This window comes from Leucoraja erinacea, chromosome 22 (genome assembly GCF_028641065.1).
Source record: "Leucoraja erinacea ecotype New England chromosome 22, Leri_hhj_1, whole genome shotgun sequence".
NCBI classification, from domain to species: Eukaryota; Metazoa; Chordata; class Chondrichthyes; order Rajiformes; family Rajidae; genus Leucoraja; species Leucoraja erinaceus.
The window spans coordinates 3,893,364-3,906,653 of record NC_073398.1 but is presented as its reverse complement, the minus strand read 5'-3'; the positions used below and the strand labels follow the sequence as shown (position 1 = coordinate 3,906,653).

The 13,290-nt window shown below is 44.4% G+C and overlaps 1 protein-coding gene and 1 pseudogene across 1 annotated transcript in view; one reads left to right on the top strand and one right to left on the bottom strand.

The window, feature by feature from the left end:
• The window catches only part of plxnc1 (plexin C1), an 87,309-nt gene that overhangs the window by 14,734 nt on the left and 59,285 nt on the right, over positions 1-13,290 (top strand). The gene's annotated exons all lie outside the window — the stretch shown is intronic.
• On the bottom strand, positions 5,311-5,489 carry LOC129708065 (U2 spliceosomal RNA; annotated as a pseudogene).

The window sequence follows — 13,290 nt, the reverse complement described above, 5'->3', positions numbered from 1 at the left end:
TGTGTCTATTTAAACCAACATTTACATTTTCGATTCAAACCAGTATCTGCAGTTCCTTTCTACACTTCTTTAGTCTTTTATAATTAGAAACATAGAAAACATAGAAAAATAGGTGCAGGAGTAGGCCATTCGGCCCTTTGAGTCAGCACTGTCATTCAATATGATCATGGCTAATCATCTAAAACCAGTATCCCATTCCTGTTTTTTCCTGCATACGACTTGATTCCTTTAGCCCTAAGAGCTAAATCTACAGTAACTTTCTTGAAAACATCCAGCGAATTGGCCATCACTGCCTTCTGCGGCAGAGAATTCCACAGATTCACAGTTCAGTTTAGTTTATTGTCATGTGTACCGAGGTACAGTGAAAACTTTTGTTGCATGCTAACCAGTCAGTGGAGAGACAATGTATCATTACAATTGAGCCATTTACAGTGTACAGATACATGATAAGATGAAGAATGTTTAGTGCAAGGTAAAGGCAGCAAAGGTCATAGTTAAGGTAAAAGATGTTGCTGCAGGACTAGAGATTTTAAGAGTGTGGAGCGATTGTAATATGTGACTGTAGATCTGCTTCTGTGGCTAGCACGTAAATAGTTTGAGTTGGGTGCCATCTTGGAAGCAAAAGGGCCTTCCATAGATGTCGCAGACTGATCATCATTTCCCAACCAATCCTGAGCATGTATTTGCAGCAGGACCTAGCTCCTTCTGCAAAACCCTCATACATATTAACTCTTAAAGGACATTTGGACATCACCCTGTACTCAACCTCCTTCCCAGGCCACAGACACTCTGGAGCCATGATCCTCATGGTCTTTGCAGCTTTTGCAAAATATGTCAAGCAGGTTTTACAAAGGCAGAAATCCTCCATTTTGTCAGGCACCTAACATGCCTAATATTATCACTCTGGCATTCATTAGTCAAAGAATTGAGTATAGATAGCAATGTTACAAAATTTTGAGATTTAAAAAAATCAAGTCTGCAATTTATCCCATCAGATAAAGCATAACAATAAGTTTAATTTGACACCTAATTCACTTTCATATCTCAAGTAATAAAAAAGTTATGGCCATTTTCATACTCGGAAATTAGTATCTTGTTCCCTATTGATTTTCTATGGACATAACAAAAAAGCTGTGATCGTGGACAGTCAAAAGCCCATAACCTTCTTAAAAATTAGAGAACTGAATGAAATTTTCAGTTATCATAGATTGAAGCATTCTGAAACAAATATAAAATAATCTTACTTGGATGACCTGAAATTAAAGCATATAATTAGTTAGTTACCCAATTGTAGCTAATTTCAAACTTCAATTACTATATCTAAACATCTATCCATTTCTTAATAAATGGTTAACATTTTTAAATAGCCCGTGTCCAAATAATATTCACAAATAATTCACAATAAAACATGATTTTTAAATCTCATTTACATCAATTTATAGGCCAAATGGAAGGAATTTAGTGTTCATTTGCTGTAAATTAAAGTCAATTTAAATCGGCTTTCTAGTGGGTTCCTGTGAACGCGCTGGTTTAGAACGTTCACATTGCGCTGGATTTGTGCCCTCAAATGCCCAGAAAAATACTGCGGGATATAAAGAGCCCAAAATGAACTACTCGCTATAGAAAACGTTATATACAGGGTTATATACAAGCCCCATTTAATGTAAAAATAAGGTACATACCTTTAATTGTTTGCTTTATAAAACCCTGGGGCTGCGAGAGGTTGCGGAGTGAGAGAGTGATTTTTAAACTACTATAAATATTATACAAGGCCATAAAAACTAATAATACCTTTTGCGACGGGGTCTTTCAGCGATTTTCCGCTAATGATTTACTAGGCTGAACATTTTCGATTGGAACAGCCTAGTAAAAATCGCGTTTTAAACCCGCCCCCTCTAAACAGCACCAAAATCGCGCACACGGGGTAGGGCAGATGCTCAGCCACGATTTAGGTAGGTTTTGTAACATACCTAGTATAGAAGTTGGGATGTTATGTTACAGTGTACAACACCTTGGTGAGGCTGGCTTGTGGCATTGGTTTCAGTTTTGGTTATCCTGCTATGTGAAAGATGCCTTTAAGCATAAAAGCACAGCTGCACAGCTGCAGAGAAGATTTACGAGGATGTTGCCAGGACTTGAGCGCCTGATCTATAGGAACAGGTTGGGCAGGCAATGACTTTATTCCTTAAGAACGCAGCAATCTAATCACCCAACACTTCCACACAGTTTGCATTTCACCCAACACCTCCGCATAGTTCGCATTAATCAACCTGATCTCCCTATGTCTCAGCACTTCAACTCCCCCTCTCAATCCAAATCTGACCTTTCTGTCCTGGGCCTCCTCCATGGCCAGAGTGAGTCCCACCGCAAATTGGAAGAGCAGCATCTCATATTATGCTTGGGTAGTTTACACCCCAGCGGCTTGAACATTGACCTCCAATTTTAGGTAGTCCTTGCTTTCTCCCTCCTTCCCCTCCCCTTCCCAGCTCTCCCACAGCCCACTGTCTCTGCCTCTTCCTTCCAGGCACGTGCCGTCAGGGTAAGCAAAGTAGGCACTGCCTACCCTGACTAAAATTATGAAATGGCAATTATTAAATATATATAGTAAAGGCATGGGAGAATTATGCCTATCAAAGAGATCGATCTCTTAGGTAGGGGTAATTCTCCGTGCCTTCCATTCTCTCAGCATACGACAGTCCCGCCATCGCTGCACTCCCTCAATAGCAAGAATATCCTTCCTCAAATTAGGGGACCAAAACTGCACCCAATACTCCAGGTGCGGTCTCACTAGAACTCTGTACAACTGCAGAAGGACCTCTTTGCTCCTATATTCGATCCCTCTTGTAAAAAATTGATACTTTTTAACACGTAGTCATACCGTAGTAGCTCGTGAGTTTACCGTAGTAGGACTTGGAGTCCTATATCACTAATATCCCTTACCACCACACAAGAAGCGTAACTTGAAGCGTTTGCATTTGGAGAAGTTCGATAAGGACCAGGAATGAAAATTAATAGTAAGATTAATGAGAACTTCCAGTTTGAAGTTTGATCTGTATTTTATGAGGAGTTACGATGAGGGATTACGTGAAGAGCCCGCTCAGCACGCATGCGCGACATACTTCAAAGCAGCGGTGTGGAATCACAGATAGACACAGTTATTGAAATAAACATAGTAAAGAAAAGGAGACCTCAGTTATCAGTTTGACCCATATTATTGAGGGTGGGAGCGGTGGGCACGTAATCCCTCATCGTAACTCCTCATAAAATACAGATCAAACTTCAAACTGGTAAGTTCTCGTTTAATCTTAAAATTTTACTTCGGAGTCACATGAGTGACTATGTGAAGATTTTAAAGCTCTGTGATTTCAAACCGTTCATACTTCATTCGCTGCCGAAGTCATTCGAGGGAGGAGGTATGTTATTGTAATCGACCATGAATCTGTTTGTAAAAACAATAATGGTGTTATTAACAACAACAAGACCAAATGCTCCTCCGGGCTTAAATTATATATTTTTTGCAGATTCTTTTTCTGCAAACGATAAAGGTTCTGTCAGTGGTTTGTTATAAAAGTTTGGAACGTATACTCCCTAGACCACCATGCTGTAGCCAGGATGTGGTCCATTGGCACGTCCATCCTCTTAGTCACTGATGTGGATGCTGTCCTGGTGGAGTAAGATTTATACACGTTAATATCCAATCCAATCCAATCCAACTTTATTTGTTAAGTACTTTAAAACAGCCAACGTTGACCAAAGTGCTGTACAGAAGAATAAAACAAGACAATATGTACTCCAGCGACTCCCAGTACCTGCTTGAGCCACTTGAGATAGTTTGGCTCGTCACCCGACCATAACGTTTCTTGTGGCTGACCCATAAGGCTTTTTCTCTCCCTCGAGGATTACTTATTGTGTCGATGTAGTTCAATAAGTGGGTCATGACACATAACCGTGGTTCAGGTGGGTATGCCCGGAATTCCATAACTAGACCTGATGTTCCTGGTCTGCTCTGTTTGCCCAGTCCCTAATGGTAATGTAACATGGTGTAGTGGACCATATTGTCCAATCATAGTGGATGGAGGAAACTGGACTCTTTGTGCTGAGACAAGGCCATCAGCATGTCCCTTCAGGGTGGGCTATTCCAGGGTGAGGGACCTGGCTGGTGACCATCCCCTAAGGTACGTCAGGTCCATACTGACATCCCAGATTTGGGTGTACCTGGGTCTGGGGGATTAACCTCTCCTAAATTTGATCACCAAATGTGTACCCTATGGCCTGTGGTCCTGGTGCCCGTGTTAAGTAGGCTGACTTCTGGCTGAATCCTTCATTGTGGTGAAGACCTGCCAGAACTCCAGTACAGGTTTGTTGTAGTTGAATATGTAGTTCCTGTATTTGAATGGTATCTTCCCACTTCTTGATGTTCGCCAAGTATGTTCCCTAGTGGATATGCGATGGGATGCTATCCTTGTGTTGATAGCGGTATTGACAATCCAGGCCCAGCAGAGGTCTTCCCAATTCTGCAATCCAGGCCCAGTGATGGTCTTTTCAAATCTGCAATCCAGTAGTTTAATTTATCATGACATGTGCGTAGTACCCAACTGATGAGGCCGTAGTACCCGATGAGGTAGGAAAAAAGGGGAAAAAACATAGATTAGATTCCACCCTCGCGCTTCCTAATTCAATGGGAATGAATTCATTGCCCCTGCCTCAAATTTGGTTTCTTGCGACATACATCGGTATGTGGAGAATTCTATTGAATACAGTGAAATTGATATTGGGTGTTCCAAATTGCTTTGTAATTCCAGCAATACTTGGGTTTAATATGTCTGTTTACAGTATTTAGCTCACCTAGTACGTAAGTTTGCTGATGGGCGTATATTTTTGACGACCTGTAGTTTCCAATTGTTAAATAAATGTCACATGATATCGATTTATTCTGCCCAAGTGGTTTGTGTATGTTGTTAATTATAAACGGACATGCAAAATGGTGAACTGCAGGATAATATGCTTTGCCAATAGAGCGTACTCAAAATTTCCAAACTAGGTTTCACGCCTAGTGTCTATAGTGATGACGACTCCAGAGTAGTCCATATGCCACCATGTTTTGGGTGAGGGTAGTTTAAACATTAGCACCTAGCCTTAATGGAAGGTTCAAGTTAAGTAGCTGGAACAGCTGCTACTAACTCCTAATACTCTTGCCACTGTTGAATGGTAGGTAGATACCATTAATTGTTACAGGTTGTGTCATACTGACTCTCCTATGCCAAGTTAAAGATAAGTGGGTAGAGTGTTGAATACCAAATAGTCAACAGTAGAGGATTTATATTTCAAGGTACTGCAATACTGGTTGATGTGTGGAGTGGACGGAGCAAGCCCCTCCCCATCTCCCTGTTCCAAATCAATTGATATATGGTCCCTTGATAAGGAACGAGTCAAAATAGAACTAACAACAACAGATACTCCGCTCGATCTTAGTCAAGGCTGAGAGCGATGGTTTCAATTGTAGATCTAGCTGGATTGCATGACAAGCTCGGCTAAAAGAATAATAGCTAAAGCTGTGATAGCTATACCCATGGATTTTACTTCGGAGTCACGTGAATGACTACGTGAAGAACCCCGCCAGGACGCATGCGTGTCATATCTCTTTCACGCTTGCGAAACGACAGGCGGGGTGGAGCATTCCCCCACATCGGTAAGTTTGAAACCGCGACCTGCAGGTAAGTGATTTACTCTGCAGTAACTTTGGTCCCCACGCTGGATTTTACACAGGGGGGGAAGCTGGGCAAAATAGTGTCCACAAGTGCTGCGAGTGAAGCTGGCTGGGGAAGACCGCGAAGTTGCGGGAGCCAGCAGCAGCTGAAGGCACAAGCCCCGTAAGGGATCAGCTGTGCCGACTTTTGGTCCCGCGCCGGCCAGAACACCATGACCGGGCGGGAGACTATTCAGAATGGGGCCGTCGACTTTTGACGTCGAAAACGGCAGGAGGCGGGGTGGAACGACGTTCCCCCGTAACACAATTTAAACAGGACCTGCAGGTAAGAGCTGCGATCTTTTTGTGTTTCCCATGCTGATTACAGGTGCAGAAACCAACGAGGGCTGCGACAAAGCTGGGAGGCTAACAGCGGCCAGCGGCACTTGAATCACCTATAATGGGATCAGCTGTGCCCGATGTCGCCTCCGCACCGGCCAGATCCACTACGCGGCCGGGCAGGAAGGCAAGACACAAAACCATGAAAGTCGTGCACTCAGAGAAGTTCGACTTTGAGCAGCCGCGGGCGGCAAGCGACCGTGAGCGCTGAAGCCGGATGGAGCGGTGTGTGGAGCATTTGCTCCAACGTGACAGGTTCCGGGAGATGGAGTTGAGTCACTGTGGGCTCTATGTAAAGCAGCACCTCTTGTAGGGCTGCACAGTGCTTCTCCCTCATCAGAGGGGAGCACTGCGGATCAGTTCTGGGCTGATCTGGAAGAGGGGTTTGCAGAACAGAAATCAAGTGTGCAGGGGGTGCAGGAACATGAAAATCTACTGGACAAGGTGTCCAACTTCATACAGCCAGACCAGACTGGCCAAAACCTGGAGGACACCAGACACCGGGTAACTGTATATCCCGGAATGTTTCCTGTAGAAAATAATTGTATATGGAAACACCTAAACAGCGAGGATAACAGCTTTCACCCGCACAGTGGATGAGAAGGACATATCACAGGACCAACAGGATGCACTGGCACTGCTTTGCAACACACGGCCGTAGACAGCACCCTTACGCACCCACCAGTAGAACAAGACCGACTGGTGTAAGCTCGAAGAACCGGTACACCTAACATGAGTCTTTTTAGGCCATGGCACAGACCGGCCTTCTTGGTAGATACGCAAACCTCCAACACAAACCAAACCACAAACCCAGACACCGACGCCTCAACATCAACGAAGGATTCACAAAAAGAAGTAAACCTGCCACTGATAACTATGGAGGTAGGTGGGTCTGGTTCCCTACAAATTGCAGGGAGCATGGAGGTCGGGTGAGATTACTCTCCTTTTCTGGATACATGGAGTATGTTAACTACCGATACTTATATTTAAGCAGTATCCAGGGATATACAATAGAACATATACCGAACCGAATGTTCGTACTTTCCGGTAAAGAAAAATCAGAAGCGCAGGCTGAACTGGAGCGGCCTTACGCAAAAGGGGTAATTGGAAAATCCCAACACGAACCGCTAGAATTCGTGTCCAATACCTTTACCAAAAATCAAAAAAGATGATGGTTATCGCATCATCATAGATCTGACCAAATTGAATACCTTTGTACAATACAGGTGCACAACCTTTTATCCGAAAGCCTTGGGACCAGACACTTGTCGGATTTCGGACATTTTCGGATTTCCGAATGGAAGATTTTTAGCGTAGATTAGGTAGGTAGCGCGGGCGGCTTGAAAAGTCTGGAGCGGCTGCCTCCTCCCCGGAGAACGGGGAATCATTGTAAATCATTGCATAAATGTTAGTCAATTAGTTTGGAGGGGTTTTATGTGGGGGTGGGGGGGGGGGGTGAAGGGGGAAACTTTAATTCTTAGTCCCCTACCTGGTCGGAGAGGCGGGGAGCGGGCAATGCCTTACCGGGTCGCCGTGCAGTAAGCTCCGCAGCGCTGTGGCCTCCAGCTCCCAGCTGCGGGCGTCCGGCTGCGGGTGGCGCCGGTTGGAGCTCCGACCCTGGCAACTCTACTCCTGGCTGCGCGGCACTCCAAATCCAGCGCGGCCCGCGGCCGGACGCCCGCAGCCCCAGCTCCGCGATGTTGGGAGTCGGCGGCGTCGCAGTGCTGGGATACCAGCGGGGAGCGGGCAATGCCTTACCGGGTCGCCGTGCGGTAAGCTCCGGAGCGTTGTGGCCGCCGACACACAACTTCACGGAGCTGGGGCTGCGGGCGTCCGGCCGCGGGCCGCGCTGGATTTGGAGAGCCGTGCTGCCAGGAGTAGAGTTGCCGGGGTCGGAGCTACAACCGGCGCCGCCCGCGGCCGGACGCCCGCAGCCCCAGCTGGGAGTTGGCGGCCACAGCGCTGCGGAGCTTACTGCACGGTGACCCGGTAAGGCATTGACCGCTCCCCGCCTCTCCGACCAGGTAGGGGACTAAGAATTAAAGTTTCCCCCTTCACATAAAAGCCCCCCAAACTAACTGACTAACATTTAAGCAATGATTTACAGATGTTTAAGTGTCTCTCTGGTCTCCGGGGAGGAGGCAGCCGCTACAGTAGGACAGACCTGGGTTGACCGTGGGTCGTTTCGGGTCAAGTTTAGCGCCAAACGCGAGCTTTGGTGTGCAGACGACATCCTGGTAAAAATGGCCGGTTTTCGGAGTTTTTCGGTTTCCGGAACTCCGGATAAAAGGTTGTGCACCTGTATATTCATTTTAAAATGAAAACCTTTGTTACTGCTAAACTATTGATTTCCAAAGGTTACTTCATGGCTAGCATCATTTTTAAAAGATGCTTACTATTCAGTGCCTATACGAGGTGACCACAGATGTTACTTAAAATTCAACTGGATGGAACAGCACTGGCAACACAGAGCGCTGCCAAATGGGTTAACATCAGCCCCAGGCTGTTCACTACAATTTAGAAACCAGCCCTAGCGTTTCTACGGAAATGAAAACACATGGTCATGGCATATCTAGATAACATACTTATTGTGGGCAAAACTTTGGAATTGGCCAAACAAACTGTAACAGCCACAAAACGGTTATTTGAAAAACTGGGGTTTTATTATCCATCCAGTTAAATCTAAATTAACGCTTTACACTAATATGGACTATTTGGGGTTCACCATTGACTCAATTCACATGTCGGTGACTTTGCCAAAGGGAAAGGCTATAGACTTAACAGAGGCTTGCAATAACCTCATTGACATCAGTAACCGTCCATCAGATTGGTAGCAAAGTAATTGGCAAAACGGTGGTTGCTTTTCCAGCCATACAATTTGGACCTTTACATTACCAAAATTTACAGAGAGCAAAAATACAAACACTCAAAATCAATGCTGGTCATTTTGACAGACCAATTAAGCTACCAATCAAGCTATAATGGAACTAAAATAGTGGATAGATAACATTTGGCTTTGTTTCAATCCAATCATTATCAGCAACCCTTCTATGGTGCTACAAACTGATGCCAGTGCACTTGGTTGGGGTGCCACCAATCCCATCTCCAGCTGTGGAGGTAGATGGACTGCTCAGGAGGCATCATTATTACTAACACTGGGCATAAACTACCTGGAAATGTTGGGTGCATTCTATGGCCTAAAGTTATATTGTACTGGGTCATATCACCAGCATGTTAGACTACAGATTGACAATACCACCGTGGTAGCATATATCAACCGCATGGGTGGAAACAAATCGACATCATGTGACAATCTGGCTAATAGAATTTGGTAGTTGTGTATTCGGAGAGATATTTGGATATCAGCTACGTACCTACCAGGTAAACAAAATTTAGTGGCAGACACCAGGTCACGCAAATTGAATGAAAACACCGAATGGATGTTGAATAAAAAGTATTTGCTGATATTACAGCACAATATGAAACACCAGATATCAATCTATTCGCATCCAGGCTTAATCACCAGTATCAAATTATGTTTCATGGGAACCAGACCCTGGGGCAGCGGTGACAGATGCATTTTCGCTGCATTGGGAGGGGTGGGGGATTGTTTATTTATGCATTCCCTCCTTTTCTGCCTCATCAGTCGGGTATTAAGGAAAATACAGCAGGACTGCGTCTGGTATTTTGGTAGTAACCGATTGGCCTACTCAACCATGGTTCCCAGTAATAATGAACATGGTATTAGAACCATGTATCACCATCCCGAATAGACCAGACTTGTTGGTTAATCCCGTAACAGGGATAGCCACCCATGTCATAACTATTTGAATTTATTAATTCGTAGAGTTTTAAAAATACCACTACTACAGCTGGGACTGACGGACCGAACAATGAATATGATTTCAGCGGCCCAAAGACAGTCCACCAAAAAACAGTATCTGGTCAATATCAGGAAGTGGGAGATGTAACATAAACAGCATCACCTACAAAGAAATGAACACCCCGTCTGTTCTGGAATACCTGGCAGTCCTCCATTATGATGAGGGCCTCAGTTATAGTGCCATCAACTGCGCCAGAAATGCCTTATCGGCTTATCTATGGCAAGGACTAGAGCGTCACTCTGTTGGAACTCACCCACTGGTAACAAAACGTATGAGGGGAATTTTAATACCAATCCCCCAAGAACCAGGTACTCCCAAATATGGGGTGTGAGTATTGTCCTGAAGATGCTCAGGAATTGGTCTCCAGCAACAGCTCTGTCCCTACATAGACTGACATTAAAAACAGTCATGCTTATGGCATTGGTCATGGCATAAGGGTACAGTCATTACATAAATTAAGACTGGACAACATGACTTCTTCATCTGAAAACATTATGTTTCATATTTATGAATTAGTGAAACAGAACAGACAGGGATCAGCGGGCCTCAATATCAAATTTAGGTCTTCCCTAACAGGTGATCGTCTCTGTATAGTAAAACATTTGTCGTTATATATGGAGAAAACGAAAATCATCAGAGGCAATGAGAAGGCACTTTTAGTCAGCCATAAGCAACCACACAGAAAAGTGTCGGTCCAGACCATCTCAAGATGGCTGAAACAGGTTCTAACACAGGCTGGGGTGGATACTAATATTTTAAATCTCATTCCACCAGGGCTGCAGCTACAACGGCAGCAATGCAGTCGGATGTACCAATGGACCAAATCCTCAAGGCAGCAGGATGGTCAGGGGAAAAACACTCCAACTATTTTATCATAAACCAGTCATTAAACCTGGAACATTTGCAGAAACAATTTAAGTTCTGTAATTTAATTACCCCATAAATAGGGGCTATAATTTGTGTTAATCAATTCATGGATTTCAATGTCGGATTCATGTCTAAATTATGTTGACACAATTCCTCCTACAGTCATCAAGGCAGATGTGATGCATGGAATCGTTTCCACGGCATGAAATCACAGAGCTTTAAAATCTTCACGTAGTCACTCAAGTGACTCCGAAGTAAAATAGTAAGATTAAACAAGAACTTACCAGTTTGAAGTTTGATCGTTATTTTATGAGGAGTAACGTTGAGGGATTACGTGCCCTCCGCTCCCACCCTTGATCATTTACTCAACTGGTATCTCTTCTCTAATCTTACTATGTTTAGTCATTACAGTTATCTGTGATTTCACACCGCTGCTTTGAAGAATGACACGCATGCATCCTGGCGGGGTTCTTCACGTAATCCCTCAACGTTACTGCTCATAAAATAACGATCAAACTTCAAACTGGTAAGTTCTCGTTTAATCTTACTATTAGTCGTCGTTAATATCATTGGAACATGCCATGACGATAGTTCCTTAATATAGCCAGGGCTGGTTAGAATATCTGGAACCAGTTTGGCTGTAATAGCCATAGTCGATAATTAATACTGCCAAGTTATCTCCAATTTTTTTGAATGGGTATTGAATAGTATGCATCTTTTAAGTTGATGTCTACCATTAAGTATCCTTGGAATGAAAGTTTTGGCAGTTTCAATATTCCAAGCGTGGCCTGGCGATACTCAAGTGGCAAGTGAATGGCGGTGCAACATATACCATGTTGGGATTTTTAGAGCCAAAGGTTCATACTGGGTTTATTATGACCCCTTGATATCAATGATGGCGACATTACCATCTTGGTTAGTTGGTACCAAAGGTTCATATAGGCTTCTATATGACCCCTATATATTTATTATTACCCCCAGTTGTTAGTCCCTCATGTTCTTATTAGTGGGAGGGTAGACCCCTAGGGTGCATGCTGTACTGGTATTGTATGGTCCCTGGGAAGGGACATATCAGATATAAACTGATAAGGCAGTTACTACTAATCTTAGCAAAAGGCGGAGCAGGATGGGATCTAATTTAATTTTATCCTTGAATGCTTTGTTAGTACAACCCCTTCATCTTTTGTGTGATGGCAGGAACCATACTTATCTTATTTCACTGTTGTTCCGTGGTGTGTTCATCTCTTCGGTTTCCGGTTCCTTGTCCGTAGGGATGATGTTGTTGGGGGTAGCACATTTTCCCAGGGGGCCCGCTCTGGACCTTGGCTTGAAAAAACAGGGCTTACGACATGCGGGCCCCGAGCTTACACCAGTACTATTAGGTGGACGCCTACTGGTGGACGCGTAGAGGCACTGCTGCTGGTTTCGTGTGGTGCTCATTCCAGACCCTGCCCTCTAGATGCCGAATTTTGGATACTTCTCCAGTTTTTTAGGCTTGGTTTGATAACTTAGCCAGCTAGCAGGATCTGTGTTTGAGAGGTCAGCATTCTCACAGTCCTGTAATTTGTTAAGTTGAGGGAAGGTTTTAACCGACGTCAGGGATATCAAACGCATTTTAAGATATTTGGGTTTTAAAGCTATGCTCAATGTACCCCCCCAATAACGGTGGGCACTTGGAGTAAATGCAATTTAGGGGAGGCGTGATGAATCTAACACCTCATGACTACCTGTCTTGGAGAGGTTTTTTGAAAAGAACAGGTAGTAATCTGGCCATCAGTTGAGACTGAAAAGCCATCTCGCTAGTGGTGGAGCCACATAGCGGCCACACCCAGCAGCTCTTCCTGATCCTGTACCTCAAGCATACTCCCGATAAATTTCAGCCAGTGACCCCTCTTCTTGACCAGTCCAGTCTGGTCCCCATCAATCCCTCGACAAAGGAGATGGCCAATGCTGTTAGGCACTGGAGTGGGAATGGGAGTGTTAGCTCCCTTGGCGGACTTGCCCCTGCTCCTGAGTGGCCAGAGGATCTAGGGTGACGGAGGAACAGAAGGAAATTCAGATTAGGCAGGAAATGGTGTTGGGTAGAATAATGGGACTGAAGGCTGATAAATCCCCAGGGCCTGATGGTCTGCATCACAGGGTACTTAAGGAAATGGCTCTAGAAATCGTGGATGCATTGGTGATCATTTTCCAATGTTCAATATAGATTCAGGATCAGTTCCTGTGGATTGGCGGGTAGCTAATGTTACCCCACTTTTTAAGAAAGGCGGGCGAGAGAAAACAAGGAATTATAGACCAGTTAGCCTGACATCTGTGGTGGGGAAGATGATGGAGTCAATTATAAAAGATGAAATAACGGCACATTTGGATAGCTGTAACAGGATTGGTCCAAGTCAGCATAGATTTACGAAGGGGAAATCGTGCTTGACTAATCTTCTGGAATTTTTTCAGATT